This window comes from Oncorhynchus clarkii, chromosome 19, assembly GCF_045791955.1.
Source record: "Oncorhynchus clarkii lewisi isolate Uvic-CL-2024 chromosome 19, UVic_Ocla_1.0, whole genome shotgun sequence".
Lineage (NCBI taxonomy): Eukaryota > Metazoa > Chordata > Actinopteri > Salmoniformes > Salmonidae > Oncorhynchus > Oncorhynchus clarkii.
In genome coordinates, this window is record NC_092165.1 from 47,076,510 (window position 1) to 47,095,723 (window position 19,214).

Here is a 19,214-nt window from a genome sequence, read left to right on the forward strand (position 1 = left end):
ACTAGCTTACCTCGATATTGTTTTATGTCCTCTGGATTCGAGAAGAAAGATGAAGAGTTAAACCTTGATCCTGTCAGTTAGCATTAATTCTCATACAGCATCCAGCCTAGCTGACTCAACCACTTTTTCTCTGACCTCAATTGATTTAGTCACCCTACAAGGGTTAAAACTCCAATAACATTTGAATGGATTATGGTAGAGACATGAAGTTTGGACCATATTGGTTTTCTTAGAGGAGAATCTACACAATTAACATAATTTTACCCATTGGTCAAAATAATCGTTTTTGATTAGACACTACACCCAGGCCAGAACCGTCCATCAAGGCTGGCCGTTTCTAGAATTGTTACATTAGACCAATTTACTCTGAACCACTGTTCCCTGGCCAGCAGGACATGGCTGGCTGGTTCTCCATACATCCATACCACCCTGACTGTTCCAGTCTTGGCTAGGTTTATTTTATCAGCAGTGATCTGTGTGGAGGGAAAACATTCAGTTCATTCCTCTGGTGGAATCAATAGGTCTACCAGCTGAGCTAGGAGGTGTTCTGGATAAGTGGAGTTAGATTTTCTCCTTGATTACTTTGAGTGCTATTGTGTGACACAGAATATATTTCAGTCTGCACCCTGCAGTGCACACAGTTCACCTGCTGATATTGTATTCTGCTTCATTTCAGCTCCCAGAGGAATTGTTCTCATGCAATTAATGGCACTCAATGGTTTGTGTTTCAGATAAAGAGTTGGGAAGGGTGCTACCTTTTTAAACAGATCAACTGGGTAAATATTATCATTGGCAGGTGCCCCTCCTGTTGGTGTCCAGTAGCAGTAGAGGACTGTGCTGAGCCTTGGTGTTAGGCTTACTGCACTCTCTCTGGGTGTCGGAAACAAAACGGATGTTTCCGGTTTTTGGGGATACAGTATTTGCAACCTACCTTCCGGTTCCCCTTGAAAATCAGATGTGGGAACTCCTCTCAAGCGTCTTTTTAGCTTAGACCTACTCTGATCATGACTGACCCAGCCATTGGTGCAATATTCATGAATCACATACCCCTAAAATGAGGTCATCACAGACAGCCAAGCACTTCCATTCTAAATGCCATATTTAAAAGAAATGTGTAGTCTAGCCAGAGATGGTTCACTGCTGTGCAACTGTTTAAGGAGTGACGGCTCCACTTTGTGCCAGTTCCTTTAGATATGAAGCCTGTGATTCATCTCTGAAGCTTTACCTCCATAAATGAACACAGCATGGGAGTACAGTGAAGATGGAAAACAACCACTGTTGAGGAGGCAGAGTAAACACTAACAGTAAGTAACTGGTGTATAGTTGGACAGTATGGTATATCTCAGGCTATTCCTGTCTGTCGACATGCAGCTGTCATTTGATACTCTGGCTCCTAATCTGCCGCTGCACAATCCTAATGTTAAAGGTATGAGAGCAAGAGGCAGCCTTCTTTAGAGAGACTGTCCAGCCACGGTCCCTTTTTAAGAGCAGAATTCTTGCCTCTCTCTCAGAACCTTGCCGTTGGAATTGTCCATACGTCTCTGCCCATGCCTGACACTGCTGCCCCTTAGGATTAGTGACTACGGGTAATCTCTCTCACCCCCCCACTGTCTCTCGTGGTTTGGTCTTCACTCAACAGGCCCTTTGTTGGCAGCTCCAAATTGGCCGGTCTGGAAGGGGGGAATGTGCGAGGGCATGGTGCCTTCAGTTTAGACTCTTGGGGAAAGGAAGGACTGAGTCATAGGCGAAGGGAAAAAAAATCACATCCTGTGTACAATGAAACAACTGCTTGCCATTGGAGAAGTGTGTGACTGAGTTTTTTTTTATAGAGAGATACCCTCTCTTCTGAAGTGGTACAGAGATGAGTGCTTGAGCACATGTTATGTGGCACTGCTTTTAACTGCATTCCACCTGAATAATAGGAACTCTGTGTTTAAACCTGTGGCCTCCCATAGACATCTCCTATGTAGATGGAACGGCTGCCACACAGCCATCATTTTATATTTTATTTAGTCAGTTAAGTCAGTACCTCTTAAGTCTACCCCTTCCTTTTTCGAACATTCTGTTAAAAATCGCGCAACTTTTCAGCGTCCTGCTACTCATGCCAGGAATATAGTATATGCATATGATTAGTATGTGTGGATAGAAAACACTCTGAAGTTTCTAAAACTGGTTAAATCACGGCTGTGACTATAACAGATCGTGTGTTTCATTGAAAAACGCAAGAAAAACTGCTCTCTGAAAGCTAAAAATAATTTCCATAAGTCACTTTCATGGGTTGTTAAAAGAGCACAAAATTTAATATCGACCTGCATGCAATTCATACAGATTCCACACGATGTCGCCATTGTCGTCATTTTCAATGGAGTTTTTTGTTGGAAAATCCAACTAACTGGATTCCGTTTCTTCCGGTCTCCACCAGGATGTTTTCAATGTGCACATTGGCAGCCATTGATTTGCAGACGAGGAGCTATTGAATATACATCGCCCTGTAATCATTTTGATAGATTATAAACGTTTACTAATACCTAAAGTTGGATTACAAAAGTATTTCGAAGTGTTTTGTGAAAGTTTATCGTCGACTTTTTTAATTTTAAAAAATGACGCAGCGTTTAAAAACGATGTTTTTTTCTGAATGACACAGCTTCCATAGAAAGCTATTTTGGGTATATATGGACCGATTTAAACGAAAAAAAGACCCAATAGTGATGTTTATGGGGCATATAGGAGTGCCAAGAAAGAAGCTCGTCAAAGGTAATGAATGTTTTATATTTTATTTCTGCGTTTTGTGTAGCGCCGGATAAGCAAAGTCTTTGTTTACGTCGCATTCAGGCATTTTGAGGTGTTGCATGCTATCAGATAATAGCTTCTCATGCTTTCGCCGAAAAGCATTTTAAAAATCTGACTTGTTGGCTAGGTTCACAACGAGTGTAGCTTTAATTCAATACCCTGCATGTGAATTTTGATTAAGGTTTGAGTTTTAACGAGTACATTTAGCATTTAGCGTAGCGCATTTGCATTTCCAGGTGTCTACTTGAGACATCTGCGTCTCAAGTAGGAGCAAGAAGTTTTAAGAACAAATGCTAATTTTTAATGATAACCTGTTAACCTGCCTTGTAGATGGATTAATATGAAAAGCTACAATTTGAAAATACAACGTGTCTAACTAGCTTACCTCGATATTGTTTTATGTCCTCTGGATTCGAGAAGAAAGATGAAGAGTTAAACCTTGATCCTGTCAGTTAGCATTAATTCTCATACAGCATCCAGCCTAGCTGACTCAACCACTTTTTCTCTGACCTCAATTGATTTAGTCACCCTACAAGGGTTAAAACTCCAATAACATTTGAATGGATTATGGTAGAGACATGAAGTTTGGACCATATTGGTTTTCTTAGAGGAGAATCTACACAATTAACATAATTTTACCCATTGGTCAAAATAATCGTTTTTGATTAGACACTACACCCAGGCCAGAACCGTCCATCAAGGCTGGCCGTTTCTAGAATTGTTACATTAGACCAATTTACTCTGAACCACTGTTCCCTGGCCAGCAGGACATGGCTGGCTGGTTCTCCATACATCCATACCACCCTGACTGTTCCAGTCTTGGCTAGGTTTATTTTATCAGCAGTGATCTGTGTGGAGGGAAAACATTCAGTTCATTCCTCTGGTGGAATCAATAGGTCTACCAGCTGAGCTAGGAGGTGTTCTGGATAAGTGGAGTTAGATTTTCTCCTTGATTACTTTGAGTGCTATTGTGTGACACAGAATATATTTCAGTCTGCACCCTGCAGTGCACACAGTTCACCTGCTGATATTGTATTCTGCTTCATTTCAGCTCCCAGAGGAATTGTTCTCATGCAATTAATGGCACTCAATGGTTTGTGTTTCAGATAAAGAGTTGGGAAGGGTGCTACCTTTTTAAACAGATCAACTGGGTAAATATTATCATTGGCAGGTGCCCCTCCTGTTGGTGTCCAGTAGCAGTAGAGGACTGTGCTGAGCCTTGGTGTTAGGCTTACTGCACTCTCTCTGGGTGTCGGAAACAAAACGGATGTTTCCGGTTTTTGGGGATACAGTATTTGCAACCTACCTTCCGGTTCCCCTTGAAAATCAGATGTGGGAACTCCTCTCAAGCGTCTTTTTAGCTTAGACCTACTCTGATCATGACTGACCCAGCCATTGGTGCAATATTCATGAATCACATACCCCTAAAATGAGGTCATCACAGACAGCCAAGCACTTCCATTCTAAATGCCATATTTAAAAGAAATGTGTAGTCTAGCCAGAGATGGTTCACTGCTGTGCAACTGTTTAAGGAGTGACGGCTCCACTTTGTGCCAGTTCCTTTAGATATGAAGCCTGTGATTCATCTCTGAAGCTTTACCTCCATAAATGAACACAGCATGGGAGTACAGTGAAGATGGAAAACAACCACTGTTGAGGAGGCAGAGTAAACACTAACAGTAAGTAACTGGTGTATAGTTGGACAGTATGGTATATCTCAGGCTATTCCTGTCTGTCGACATGCAGCTGTCATTTGATACTCTGGCTCCTAATCTGCCGCTGCACAATCCTAATGTTAAAGGTATGAGAGCAAGAGGCAGCCTTCTTTAGAGAGACTGTCCAGCCACGGTCCCTTTTTAAGAGCAGAATTCTTGCCTCTCTCTCAGAACCTTGCCGTTGGAATTGTCCATACGTCTCTGCCCATGCCTGACACTGCTGCCCCTTAGGATTAGTGACTACGGGTAATCTCTCTCACCCCCCCACTGTCTCTCGTGGTTTGGTCTTCACTCAACAGGCCCTTTGTTGGCAGCTCCAAATTGGCCGGTCTGGAAGGGGGGAATGTGCGAGGGCATGGTGCCTTCAGTTTAGACTCTTGGGGAAAGGAAGGACTGAGTCATAGGCGAAGGGAAAAAAAATCACATCCTGTGTACAATGAAACAACTGCTTGCCATTGGAGAAGTGTGTGACTGAGTTTTTTTTTATAGAGAGATACCCTCTCTTCTGAAGTGGTACAGAGATGAGTGCTTGAGCACATGTTATGTGGCACTGCTTTTAACTGCATTCCACCTGAATAATAGGAACTCTGTGTTTAAACCTGTGGCCTCCCATAGACATCTCCTATGTAGATGGAACGGCTGCCACACAGCCATCATTTTATATTTTATTTAGTCAGTTAAGTCAGTACCTCTTAAGTCTACCCCTTCCTTTTTCGAACATTCTGTTAAAAATCGCGCAACTTTTCAGCGTCCTGCTACTCATGCCAGGAATATAGTATATGCATATGATTAGTATGTGTGGATAGAAAACACTCTGAAGTTTCTAAAACTGGTTAAATCACGGCTGTGACTATAACAGATCGTGTGTTTCATTGAAAAACGCAAGAAAAACTGCTCTCTGAAAGCTAAAAATAATTTCCATAAGTCACTTTCATGGGTTGTTAAAAGAGCACAAAATTTAATATCGACCTGCATGCAATTCATACAGATTCCACACGATGTCGCCATTGTCGTCATTTTCAATGGAGTTTTTTGTTGGAAAATCCAACTAACTGGATTCCGTTTCTTCCGGTCTCCACCAGGATGTTTTCAATGTGCACATTGGCAGCCATTGATTTGCAGACGAGGAGCTATTGAATATACATCGCCCTGTAATCATTTTGATAGATTATAAACGTTTACTAATACCTAAAGTTGGATTACAAAAGTATTTCGAAGTGTTTTGTGAAAGTTTATCGTCGACTTTTTTAATTTTAAAAAATGACGCAGCGTTTAAAAACGATGTTTTTTTCTGAATGACACAGCTTCCATAGAAAGCTATTTTGGGTATATATGGACCGATTTAAACGAAAAAAAGACCCAATAGTGATGTTTATGGGGCATATAGGAGTGCCAAGAAAGAAGCTCGTCAAAGGTAATGAATGTTTTATATTTTATTTCTGCGTTTTGTGTAGCGCCGGATAAGCAAAGTCTTTGTTTACGTCGCATTCAGGCATTTTGAGGTGTTGCATGCTATCAGATAATAGCTTCTCATGCTTTCGCCGAAAAGCATTTTAAAAATCTGACTTGTTGGCTAGGTTCACAACGAGTGTAGCTTTAATTCAATACCCTGCATGTGAATTTTGATTAAGGTTTGAGTTTTAACGAGTACATTTAGCATTTAGCGTAGCGCATTTGCATTTCCAGGTGTCTACTTGAGACATCTGCGTCTCAAGTAGGAGCAAGAAGTTTTAAGAACAAATGCTAATTTTTAATGATAACCTGTTAACCTGCCTTGTAGATGGATTAATATGAAAAGCTACAATTTGAAAATACAACGTGTCTAACTAGCTTACCTCGATATTGTTTTATGTCCTCTGGATTCGAGAAGAAAGATGAAGAGTTAAACCTTGATCCTGTCAGTTAGCATTAATTCTCATACAGCATCCAGCCTAGCTGACTCAACCACTTTTTCTCTGACCTCAATTGATTTAGTCACCCTACAAGGGTTAAAACTCCAATAACATTTGAATGGATTATGGTAGAGACATGAAGTTTGGACCATATTGGTTTTCTTAGAGGAGAATCTACACAATTAACATAATTTTACCCATTGGTCAAAATAATCGTTTTTGATTAGACACTACACCCAGGCCAGAACCGTCCATCAAGGCTGGCCGTTTCTAGAATTGTTACATTAGACCAATTTACTCTGAACCACTGTTCCCTGGCCAGCAGGACATGGCTGGCTGGTTCTCCATACATCCATACCACCCTGACTGTTCCAGTCTTGGCTAGGTTTATTTTATCAGCAGTGATCTGTGTGGAGGGAAAACATTCAGTTCATTCCTCTGGTGGAATCAATAGGTCTACCAGCTGAGCTAGGAGGTGTTCTGGATAAGTGGAGTTAGATTTTCTCCTTGATTACTTTGAGTGCTATTGTGTGACACAGAATATATTTCAGTCTGCACCCTGCAGTGCACACAGTTCACCTGCTGATATTGTATTCTGCTTCATTTCAGCTCCCAGAGGAATTGTTCTCATGCAATTAATGGCACTCAATGGTTTGTGTTTCAGATAAAGAGTTGGGAAGGGTGCTACCTTTTTAAACAGATCAACTGGGTAAATATTATCATTGGCAGGTGCCCCTCCTGTTGGTGTCCAGTAGCAGTAGAGGACTGTGCTGAGCCTTGGTGTTAGGCTTACTGCACTCTCTCTGGGTGTCGGAAACAAAACGGATGTTTCCGGTTTTTGGGGATACAGTATTTGCAACCTACCTTCCGGTTCCCCTTGAAAATCAGATGTGGGAACTCCTCTCAAGCGTCTTTTTAGCTTAGACCTACTCTGATCATGACTGACCCAGCCATTGGTGCAATATTCATGAATCACATACCCCTAAAATGAGGTCATCACAGACAGCCAAGCACTTCCATTCTAAATGCCATATTTAAAAGAAATGTGTAGTCTAGCCAGAGATGGTTCACTGCTGTGCAACTGTTTAAGGAGTGACGGCTCCACTTTGTGCCAGTTCCTTTAGATATGAAGCCTGTGATTCATCTCTGAAGCTTTACCTCCATAAATGAACACAGCATGGGAGTACAGTGAAGATGGAAAACAACCACTGTTGAGGAGGCAGAGTAAACACTAACAGTAAGTAACTGGTGTATAGTTGGACAGTATGGTATATCTCAGGCTATTCCTGTCTGTCGACATGCAGCTGTCATTTGATACTCTGGCTCCTAATCTGCCGCTGCACAATCCTAATGTTAAAGGTATGAGAGCAAGAGGCAGCCTTCTTTAGAGAGACTGTCCAGCCACGGTCCCTTTTTAAGAGCAGAATTCTTGCCTCTCTCTCAGAACCTTGCCGTTGGAATTGTCCATACGTCTCTGCCCATGCCTGACACTGCTGCCCCTTAGGATTAGTGACTACGGGTAATCTCTCTCACCCCCCCACTGTCTCTCGTGGTTTGGTCTTCACTCAACAGGCCCTTTGTTGGCAGCTCCAAATTGGCCGGTCTGGAAGGGGGGAATGTGCGAGGGCATGGTGCCTTCAGTTTAGACTCTTGGGGAAAGGAAGGACTGAGTCATAGGCGAAGGGAAAAAAAATCACATCCTGTGTACAATGAAACAACTGCTTGCCATTGGAGAAGTGTGTGACTGAGTTTTTTTTTATAGAGAGATACCCTCTCTTCTGAAGTGGTACAGAGATGAGTGCTTGAGCACATGTTATGTGGCACTGCTTTTAACTGCATTCCACCTGAATAATAGGAACTCTGTGTTTAAACCTGTGGCCTCCCATAGACATCTCCTATGTAGATGGAACGGCTGCCACACAGCCATCATTTTATATTTTATTTAGTCAGTTAAGTCAGTACCTCTTAAGTCTACCCCTTCCTTTTTCGAACATTCTGTTAAAAATCGCGCAACTTTTCAGCGTCCTGCTACTCATGCCAGGAATATAGTATATGCATATGATTAGTATGTGTGGATAGAAAACACTCTGAAGTTTCTAAAACTGGTTAAATCACGGCTGTGACTATAACAGATCGTGTGTTTCATTGAAAAACGCAAGAAAAACTGCTCTCTGAAAGCTAAAAATAATTTCCATAAGTCACTTTCATGGGTTGTTAAAAGAGCACAAAATTTAATATCGACCTGCATGCAATTCATACAGATTCCACACGATGTCGCCATTGTCGTCATTTTCAATGGAGTTTTTTGTTGGAAAATCCAACTAACTGGATTCCGTTTCTTCCGGTCTCCACCAGGATGTTTTCAATGTGCACATTGGCAGCCATTGATTTGCAGACGAGGAGCTATTGAATATACATCGCCCTGTAATCATTTTGATAGATTATAAACGTTTACTAATACCTAAAGTTGGATTACAAAAGTATTTCGAAGTGTTTTGTGAAAGTTTATCGTCGACTTTTTTAATTTAAAAAAATGACGCAGCGTTTAAAAACGATGTTTTTTTCTGAATGACACAGCTTCCATAGAAAGCTATTTTGGGTATATATGGACCGATTTAAACGAAAAAAAGACCCAATAGTGATGTTTATGGGGCATATAGGAGTGCCAAGAAAGAAGCTCGTCAAAGGTAATGAATGTTTTATATTTTATTTCTGCGTTTTGTGTAGCGCCGGATAAGCAAAGTCTTTGTTTACGTCGCATTCAGGCATTTTGAGGTGTTGCATGCTATCAGATAATAGCTTCTCATGCTTTCGCCGAAAAGCATTTTAAAAATCTGACTTGTTGGCTAGGTTCACAACGAGTGTAGCTTTAATTCAATACCCTGCATGTGAATTTTGATTAAGGTTTGAGTTTTAACGAGTACATTTAGCATTTAGCGTAGCGCATTTGCATTTCCAGGTGTCTACTTGAGACATCTGCGTCTCAAGTAGGAGCAAGAAGTTTTAAGAACAAATGCTAATTTTTAATGATAACCTGTTAACCTGCCTTGTTCAGGCCAACTGCCTTGTTCAGGGGCATAACGACAGATTGTCAGCTCGGGGATTTGATCTTGCAACCTTTCGGTTACTGGCCCACCGCTCTAACCACTAGGCTACCCTGGTGCCCATTTGACTGTGGTTGATATCTCCTCTATCCTCCACTTCTCAATGGAAACCCCATTGCCAACTATAGTCATTATCTATCTTCCTGAGCTCTTTCCATTTGTGATTCTTTGTGTTTCATGCCCTCAGCACTTGTCATCTTTTACCAATAAAGTTTACTCCACTGCAGTGCAATCCAGATGTGTTTGTGAATGAAAAGTAGAATGTTTACCAGTGCAGCGTTCATCTTATCTTATCCTCACACTGTTCTGCATGTGACTCAACGACTGCTGTGAAAACTGATTTATTCACAGTTTTATGATTAATGGAGCATACCCTCTCTGGTGACTCATACGCCTGATGTCACTCAGTCAGCCAATTGGAACAACTGTGTCTGGGAGAGAAGACGCATGATTGTCTTAAGCTAGGTGTAGCAAGTCTTCATTTAAGTGAATATAGCTAAGCCCAGGCAGTAATATGTGTTGACTCCTGAGGGCTACTTTAGCCTGGCTGTTTGTTTCCAGTAGGATAAGGTTGTGCTGGGCAGAGCTGGGTTGGGCAAGGCTGGGCAGGGCAAGGCTGGGCAGGGCAAGGCTGGGCAGGGCAAGGCTGGGCTGGGTTGGGCAAGGCTGGGCAAGGCTGGGTTGGGCAAGGCTGGGCAAGGCTGGGTTGGGCAAGGCTGGGCAGAGCTGGGTTGGGCAGGGCAAGGCTGGGCAGGGCAGGGCTGGGCAGGGCAGGGCAAGGTTGGGCAGGGCAGAGCTGGGCTGGGCAAGGCTGGGCAGGGCAAGGCTGGGCAGGGCAAGGCTGGGCAGGGCAGGGCAAGGTTGGGCAGGGCAAGGCTGGGCAGGGCAGAGCTGGGCTGGGCAGGGCAAAGCTGGGCAGGGCAAGACACTGAGGGAAAGCAGCAGGCTTTCTGGTTAGCAGCTCGTGTGGAGAGATCAGCCTAGCTGAAAATGTGTGGTTCTTTTTTATACCAATAATGATATTTTACAGTAAATAGGTTCATATCCATCCATTTACCGATAATAACAGTGTAGCGAAAAGCCAGGAACTGCGGTTTCCTTACAGTGTAGCCTCAGTCCAAAGCAAACGTTATAGATTACTGCTGTTATTACTTTCTCTCTGGTTTGTCTGTTCTACTGTCTTCATTCCCCTGCTCTCTCTATCAATTTATATTAATTTAAATGTAAGGAGCGTTATTGGCCTGGGAAACATGTTTACATTGCCAAAGCAAGTAAAATAGATAGATAAATAATAATACAAAATATGTAGTAAACATTACACTCACAAAATACTTCAAATGTCATTATGTCTATATACATTGTTGTAATGATGTACAAAAGGGAAAATAAATGTTGCTGCTGTGATTGCACACTGTGGTGTTTCACCCAACACATATGGGAGTTTATCGAAATTGGATTTGTTTTCGAATTCTTTGTGGGTCTGTGTAATCTGAGGAAAATATGTCTAATATGGTCATACATTTGGCAGGAGGTCAGGAAGTGTAGCTCAGTTTCCACCTCATTTTGTGGGCAGTGTCTCTCTATCAGTGTGTTACCTTCATCTAATGGAGGTCTGATGGTTTGATGAGAGAGAAGCTTCTTAATGGAGGACCTTCTGGTCTTGGTTAATAGAAGCCATGTTAATACCCTCAGAGTATGTATTACACACCAGATGGCTAGGTCTGACATGGCGACGAGAAAGTCGATGAGAGTTATTCTTCGTAAGTGGGGGGGGGTTTAATGTCAGAGACCTGCCTGTTTCTGCTAATTATGCTATCCTATAGCGCCACAGGCTTCTCACAGCTAATCCCACAGGGTTTTACAAGAGTATTTTAACAAGCTTCCATACTCTCTACTCTCCCCCTCCCTGCCATGTGTCTGGACTGTTAGCTCTGCCATAACTGTGCTAACATATTTATAACACACGCACACTACTTTTCTACGCTACAATTCCACAGTAAGCGCACATGCCTTGCATCAGACGACCACACATTTATCAACATGGAGAAACTTATAAATGCAGGTGTTCTTTACTTTACATATTACATACCACAGTATGTGTGTCTGTCCATAATCACTGGCAGAGTTGGACTGTGCAACTCTCGTGTCTGATTGACAGTCTGTACGCTTTTCTAGTGATGTCAAATGTCCTTATTTCCTGTGCTTTCCTGTCATTATCCAACTTGGTGGCAAAGCTTTTTCCCCTCTCCTGAGTCAGTCTGAGACTGGATGACAGAACACGCTATAGGCTAGTCTAACGGCATCAACCTGAAGGTAGAGAGGGGGTCTACACACACACACACACACACACCACCAGTGAGGAGCCAAACAGAATGTGTTTTGTATCAGCAGTGCATATGCCTGAGGGGGTTAAATAGCCCTCTCTATTTTCACTAAGGCCCCCCCCCCCCCCCCCCCACACACACAAAGATTAAGGAATGAAGGCACGGAATAAATACTCCACTTGTGTTCTCATAAAAGATCATTTTGACCCCTGTGACCTTCACTGGCTGAAGCATCTGCCTGTCCATTACAGCCTGCTCTACAGGACCACAGGCCAGGCCCTCTCCATGGTGCATCTGCTAGCGCACCGTAATACCATAACCCAATTCATCATTTCTATAAATTGGTATTTATGACTGGCCATTTTATTTATTTTTTGCTGTCCTCTAAATGCTCCATTGTGCCGTAGTATTCAACCCCTGTGTGATATTGGTGTGTTTTCTTGTCAGAGTCCTTGCATGACTGCCTAACGAGCCTGGGTCTCATTGACATTCTTTGGGCTCTTCTTGGATGGGTTAATAATAGGCTTGGCATCAGCTTTAATTCAATCATGTCAGTAAAAGGCTGCACATGTGGCACAGCTGCTAGTGCTTACCCCCTAGCTGAGGTGCCAGTCTGGTCCTGCATTAGCTTTGCCAGCTGCATTGTTGTCCATTTTTAAATGACATTTTTAATGGTTCTGTTGAGAGTGTGAAAGAGTTTGTTTTGCATAGATCTGTTTGACCGTGATTTTAATTCAAATCAGCTCAGTGCATGTGCCTTGTCCATAATAACCAGAAAATATTTTTATTGTTTTTAACTTTCTGTTTCTCCTGCTTATTTTCCCTTTCAACCCCTAAGTCAAGCACAGTGCTGGTTTGCCATCTAGCAGCTATATGTTTTACATAAATACCCATAGGCCTACATTGGAAGTGATAATTCAACAGTGAAACATCCTTTAATTTTAGCCTTACCTCTTTGGATTGGTTTTATGAAATTCCTGTGGACTGAAACACTGGGGAGACAAATGTGTTTCCAATTGGATAGGAGAAAAGCCTGAGGAATACCGCGCGCGCACACACACAACAGTAAATTACATTGCATGATTACTGTGACACAGTTCTTCTTTTTTTTCTTTCTTTTTTTCTTTCTTTTTTACCCCCTTTTTCTCCCCAATTTCGTGGTGTCCCATTGTTGTAGTAGCTACTATCTTGTCTCATCGCTACAACTCCCGTATGGGCTCGGGAGAGACGAAGGTTGAAAGTCATGCGTCCTCCGATACACAACCCAACCAAGCCGCACTGCTTCTTAACACAGCGCGCATCCAACCCGGAAGCCAGCACCTTGGTTAGTGCGCCCGGCCCGCCACAGGAGTCGCTGGTGCGCGATGAGACAAGGACATCCCTACCGACCAAGCCCTCCCTAACCCGGACGACGCTAGGCCAATTGTGCGTCGCCCCATGGACCTCCCGGTCGCGGCCGGTTACGACAGAGCCTGGGCGCGAACCCAGAGTCTCTGATGGCACAGCTGGCGCTGCCATCAGCCCTTAACCACTGCGCCACCCGGGAGGCCGTGACACAGTTCTATATATATATATATACACACACACACACACACACACACACACACACACACACACACACACACACTGCATGATTACTGTGACACAGTTCTTGTAAGTAATCTGTTGCTGGTTGGACAGGGAGCATCTGCTGTATAGATGAGTGATCTCAGCCACACTCAGCTCTGCTATCAGTTATCAGCTTGTCAATGGAGTGCGATAGCATTCCTCTTAACCTTTTGCAATGTGTGATTGAAAATTCTTCATATTACAGAATGTGTGTGTCCATCCGTTGGCATGTGAGGACTAGAGTTTTTTTCAGGCAGGGTAACCCCTTACCTTCAGAGAGAGGCTCTTTAGAGGTCAGCAGAATTCTTCAGTTTATGAAGCTCCTGGCCAACACACATTCTATACCATAAATATGTTCACATTGCTGATCAGGTAGAGTGGACCACATTTCTATCCTATGCCTGTAGTACAGCCTGTACCTATCTACCAGGTGTAGGTACTGGAATTTGCATTCAATATAGCATAAGACTGGTATGTAAAACACTTAGAATGAATGATAAGCTCTGCCCACCAGGTCTTTTAGCAAAGAGGAATGTCCAACTCTTTAGTAAACTGATCTCATTGCTGTGGTCCATTCTGGCCTTTAGGCTTTAACTAAATGAGTTTGATCAATTGCCTTGGTGAACAAACAAGGCACTCTGTTTCATTGATTGTGTTTAACTTTCCATATGTCCTCATTTAACATGTCTGTAACGCTCGCTCACTCAATGGACTCTCATTGTTGCAGTCTAGTCTACACAGCGATTTCATGAGTCAAAAGCTGCTGAAAGATGATATGAATTGATGCTTTCAGATCATATATATATATATAAAATCTGTCGATATTCCCTTGAGCAAGGCACTTAACCCTAATTTGCTCCAGGGGTGCCGTACTACTATAGTTGACCCTGTAAAACAACACATTTCACTACACCTATCTGGTGTATGTGATTTGTATTTTTTATGTTTAAAGGGTGTGTAAGTTGTGCTTCTAAGAACCAACATGGTTATTTGAATCAGAAGCTCAGCTACAGTGGAGATGCACAGTACCTTTCTGTGTCTCTGGCTTGGCACAGAGGTATGTTTACACCGTTTTACTGTATAACGTCTACTCATTTCGGGTGTGTGTATTCCAGTAGTGGTATAGACCAGGTTCAGCACGTCATGGCGTTCTATCTAAACAGCTTTGATTAGTCCCGATGGATGGTTTATGTTGTAAAGGGCCTTTTGTTTACATGACTCTGATGTAGACCCTGAGCGTGTCTATCCAGCCAGCCATCTAGCTACAGCCTAGCCCTCTCCACTGAGGTCACATGAAGTTTGTTACATTACATGCATGTGGAACAGCCACAGCAGCCACAGTTAGAACTACATAAACATGTGCAGCTGAGACAACGTAATGCAGACATGGCAGGTTCTAGGACTTTGGCTCTGTCATTGCCTTTGCCCTACTTTTCATTTTTATTCATATATTTATCAATTCACATTTTTGATTCATTCAATTCAATTATACACCATCTGCTGGCGTGTCCCTGTCATATAACCTGGTGCCTCTGGGGACCCTATGATCTAGCCAGTGGTCACAAATTGGATCAAAGAGTGAATTGAGTGATTCATTGTCTGTGTGACTTGACTTTGGCTCTATTTGGAGCCAGAATGGTGATGCCTTTCCATAAAAAGGAGAACCGAAACCCGCCAACTGGAGCCATATCGGTAACATTTGGATCCTCTTGGTACAGTGGCGCTGGAACAGTTAACTCATCATCATTAACGTCAACTTGTCCTCCAGGCTTCTAGTCCCACAGCCCCGCATGCTGCCAAACCTTCTCAGGGATGGTTCTAGGCCCTGGTCTGGATGTGTAAAACTGGGGCCAGGGTAACGGGTGCTGCTCTCAGCTCGGAGAGAGGCAGTTACTATGAGGAAGACCACAAGGGCAACCCCCTGGTGTCAAGAATGTAGAGGGGATAATGAATTTCTCTGGCAGTGATGGATGAGCTACACACACACACACACACACACAGAGTCTTTGGACATCCCTGCACCATTGTGAGCCGGTGTGGCTGGCTCTGCTGGGACAAAGGCTTGGTGGTCTGCCCTGCGAGCCCAGATAAATGAGGAGCAGTTTATTGATAACTTATTACACTAACTTAACTTAAGACTGATCCACTCTTAATGATTAACATTGTCTTTCAAGCTGTCAATATATTGATTTGTATCGTTTTACATCTCTTTATATTATAGGATGGTGAACACAATGATGACTATGTATGTATGTGCATTCCTATGTCAGTATGTGTGTTATAATCACCTTGGTGTGTATCCAGTCAATTCCAGAATCTCTCAATCATTGTTAGTGAATCCTCCAGTGACTATATTGACCTCTCCAGTATCTCTCCGACCTGTTTTTGTTCTCCTTTGGTAAATGTGTCTGATGGATCACCATGAATCTGTGATCTGTCTCCTAGCCTGTGTGCTGCTGTAGGCTACACACCACTATGTTAATGAGTGAGTGAGCAGAGAGCTGATTGTAATAGTCTCTCTCCCGCCAGAGGAGGTGACCGATGACCGTGCAGCATGCACAGGACACCCAGTCAACCTGATTCAATTTAAAGACTAGAGAACACACTTTAGACACCCCCACCAGCACACCACTCATGTGTGACAGTGTAGGAGGGAAGAGAGGGGGTTGCAGAGGGATGGTTGTGGGGGCTGAGGATACAGCTGCATATATTTAAAGCATTGACCTTGAGGATTTGAAGAAAAACTGACCTGACAGGTGTGAAAATCTGCTGCAGTTTCTGTTTCACTCTATTTATCTCACTTTCTCCCTGTTGAGGAGGAAACTGGCATGATTGGCGGATATGCCTTGTCTTCCTGGGCTGGACCCACAGTGCTGGGTGGGGGACCTGTTTCCCTGGGACCCTCCAGACTCTTATCTGGTCCTCTGGCGGTCAGAGCCTGTTGCTCGGCTGTTTTCCCATGGGAGGGATGTCAGATCATCTGAGACAAACCTCTGCCCCCAGGGCCCACATCTCTGCCGGAATGGACTGCCAATGGAGAGAGATTGTGGTCCTGATTTTTTTTTTTCAATTTAAAGTTTTATTAAGTTTTCTTGTTTTTCAATCAACCAACAGAACACATTCCACATTCACAGATGTGACAGGCTTTAAAAAAATAAAAAATAAAAAAATAATAATACTTTTGAAAAAATAAAAATACAATTAAAATGAATGATAAAGTCAAATAAAAGCATTTATTTTTCTTAATCTATATATTTTCCTTGGTACATATATATACATACATACATACATACCCACATACACACATACGTACGTACATACATACGCACATATACATACACACACACCTACGCACACGTACTCAAAAACTAAATTAAAATAATAACACAAAAAAAACAGAACACTTGCAGCAGCACTATCAAGGTTCTTATCAGCTATTTCAAGCATTCGCTGAGACGACGGGCCAATAATTCGTTTTTAGGTTTTACAGTACCTTACACAACATGCATTTCCCTAGTCACCCCGTTCACTCTGTCCAGTTTGAAATATAGTTGAATAGTGAAGACCAGAGTCTATCAAACTTGGGCTGTCTCTTGTGGAGGTCATAAGTGAGCTTTTCAAGAGGAAGAAAGTCAACAATCTGGTCAATCCACATTTTAAATGTAGGAGGGGTATTTGAGGCCCACAATAGAAGAATACATTTCTTAGCAAAGTATGTAATAGTCAAAGTGCTATGGGTCCGATTGTACATGTGGCTGAATTTATGAAACTCTTTGGGATAAAAATGTAATCTATACGGGAGTAGGTGTTATGGACATTAGAGTAGTATGTATAGTCCATAGATGAGCTATTATTCTCTCTCCAGATATCTATCAGTCCCATCTCTTTAGTAAGAGAGTTCAACATCTTTGCAGATCTAGGATTTGTGGTGGGGACTTGAGATGATTTGTCTAGGGTTGGGTTAAGGGTACAATTAAAATCTCCAGCCACCACGCCAAAGGAGACACAATGCTCATTGAACAGGGTTATGATTTTTGACATGAAGGCAGGAGTATCTGTGTTAGGGGCGTATATGTTTAATATAGTAATTGGTTGACCATATAGTGACCCAGTTATCAAAATAAATCTCCCCTCCGGATCAGATATGTTTTTGTCAATTATGAATGGAACATTTTTATGGATAAGTATGGCTGTGCCTCTACTGTTTGATTTGAAAGATGAGAAATACACCTGTCCCACCTAAGCTCTGCGGAGTTTGGCATGTTCAGCATCACAGAGGTGTGTCTCTTGTAATAGCGCAATGTCTGCTTTTTCCTTTTTTAGAGCACATAGTATCTTTTTTCGTTTTATTGCATGTCCTAGACCATGGCAGTTCCATGTCAATAGATTTAAGGTACTAGTCATCGTCATCGAGCAGCAATCGAACTTTAGTGCAAGTCATCGCTGGGTAAAAGTGGATAGTAATTACAGCTGCGTTCACATAAAAGTAAAATAAATGGTGTACATAAAATAATAATCTCTGAACACCCCAGCCGAGTTCCCAAACAACTCGACACATCCCGTTGGATCTATTACCCCCCCGCTCAGTCTCAATTCTGTGTTCCGAATAAAACAAAAACCGGGAACAGTTAGCAACGCACAACGTCCCCCTCTCCCCACCAAATAAATGCCTCATCCTCTCCACCCCGCATTGAGTAAATAACACAGTTGCCCTCGTCCAGACCACAGTAAAAGAGGGGAGAAAAATAAAAATCAATAGCCCAGCCTACATATACCTCCCCAAGGGACATAGGGAACCCCAGGTAATAATAGCAACAACAACAAAAAACAGGGAAATAAAAGTAGGCTGAAACATTAGTAGGCCTAGGTTAGGCTATACAGCCCACCCCTCTCAGTTAAAGGGCAATAAATATAAATTGGACGGCTATAATGACATTTAGGGGGTGGATCTCTGGATATCGGCTATATGTCGTCTTACCTCCTTTAGTAATGGCATTAATCGCATTTAGTCATTGGTCTGTTTCTCATTGGCCAGGATTGTCTTTCAAAAACGTTTTGCCTCTTCGGGAGTTTTGAAGTGTCGCAAGGCTCCTTGGTGAAGAATCCTGAGCTCGTTTGGGTATTTGAATCCCCTGAAGATGCCTCTGTCAATGGAGTATTTCTTCACTTCGTCAAATTCTCGGCGCTTTCGGCGTATTCCAGCTGACAGGTCCTGGTGTAAAGCGAGTTTGGTGTTTCCCACTGTGATGGTGTTGTTTTTCGCCGCCTGTAGGACTCGTTCCTTGTCGGTGAATCTCAGGAAACGTATGGTGATTGGGCGCGGTGGTTGTCCGGCTGCTGGTGGGGGCCTCAGTGCTCGGTGAGCTCTCTCGAGTTCTATGGGCCTGTCGGTGGGCAGGTGGAGCCACTCGGGAAGTTTGTCTTGCAGGTAGCGGATCAGTGGCATGTTTCCCTCTTCTTTTTCGCCCAGATTGAATAGAACACAATTATTCCTTCGCGCCCTGTTTTCCAGGTCCTCTGTTTTCTCTTCCAGATGCTCGATTTTCTTTTTAGCATATGCTATTGTTTCCATGGCATCTGTCAATAAGTTTTCCATGGATAGGATTCGCCCCTCTGCCTCGTCCAGGCGCCCCGCGTTTATGGTTATCTTGTTGTTGATGTCAGGCAAAGCGTTTTCCAGGATTGTCACCTTGCCCCCTATCGCACTGAGCTGAGAATTAATGGCATCTAATTTAGTGTTTAGTTCTGTACGTTGGGATCTCATCTCAGAAAGGATGTCTT

At 42.9% G+C, this 19,214-nt stretch overlaps 1 protein-coding gene across 4 annotated transcripts in view; it reads left to right on the forward strand.

The window, feature by feature from the left end:
- Nucleotides 1-19,214, forward strand: part of LOC139375319 (rho guanine nucleotide exchange factor TIAM2-like) — a 134,472-nt gene that overhangs the window by 41,146 nt on the left and 74,112 nt on the right. Inside the window, exon 1 of one of the 4 annotated variants that reach the window (XM_071116987.1) lies at nucleotides 7,615-7,634. The exons of the other annotated variants lie outside the window; for them this stretch is intronic. The gene's annotated coding sequence lies outside the window, so the exon portion shown is untranslated. Of the gene's footprint in view, nucleotides 1-7,614; nucleotides 7,635-19,214 lie in introns of those variants that run through there. 4 annotated transcript variants of the gene reach the window in all.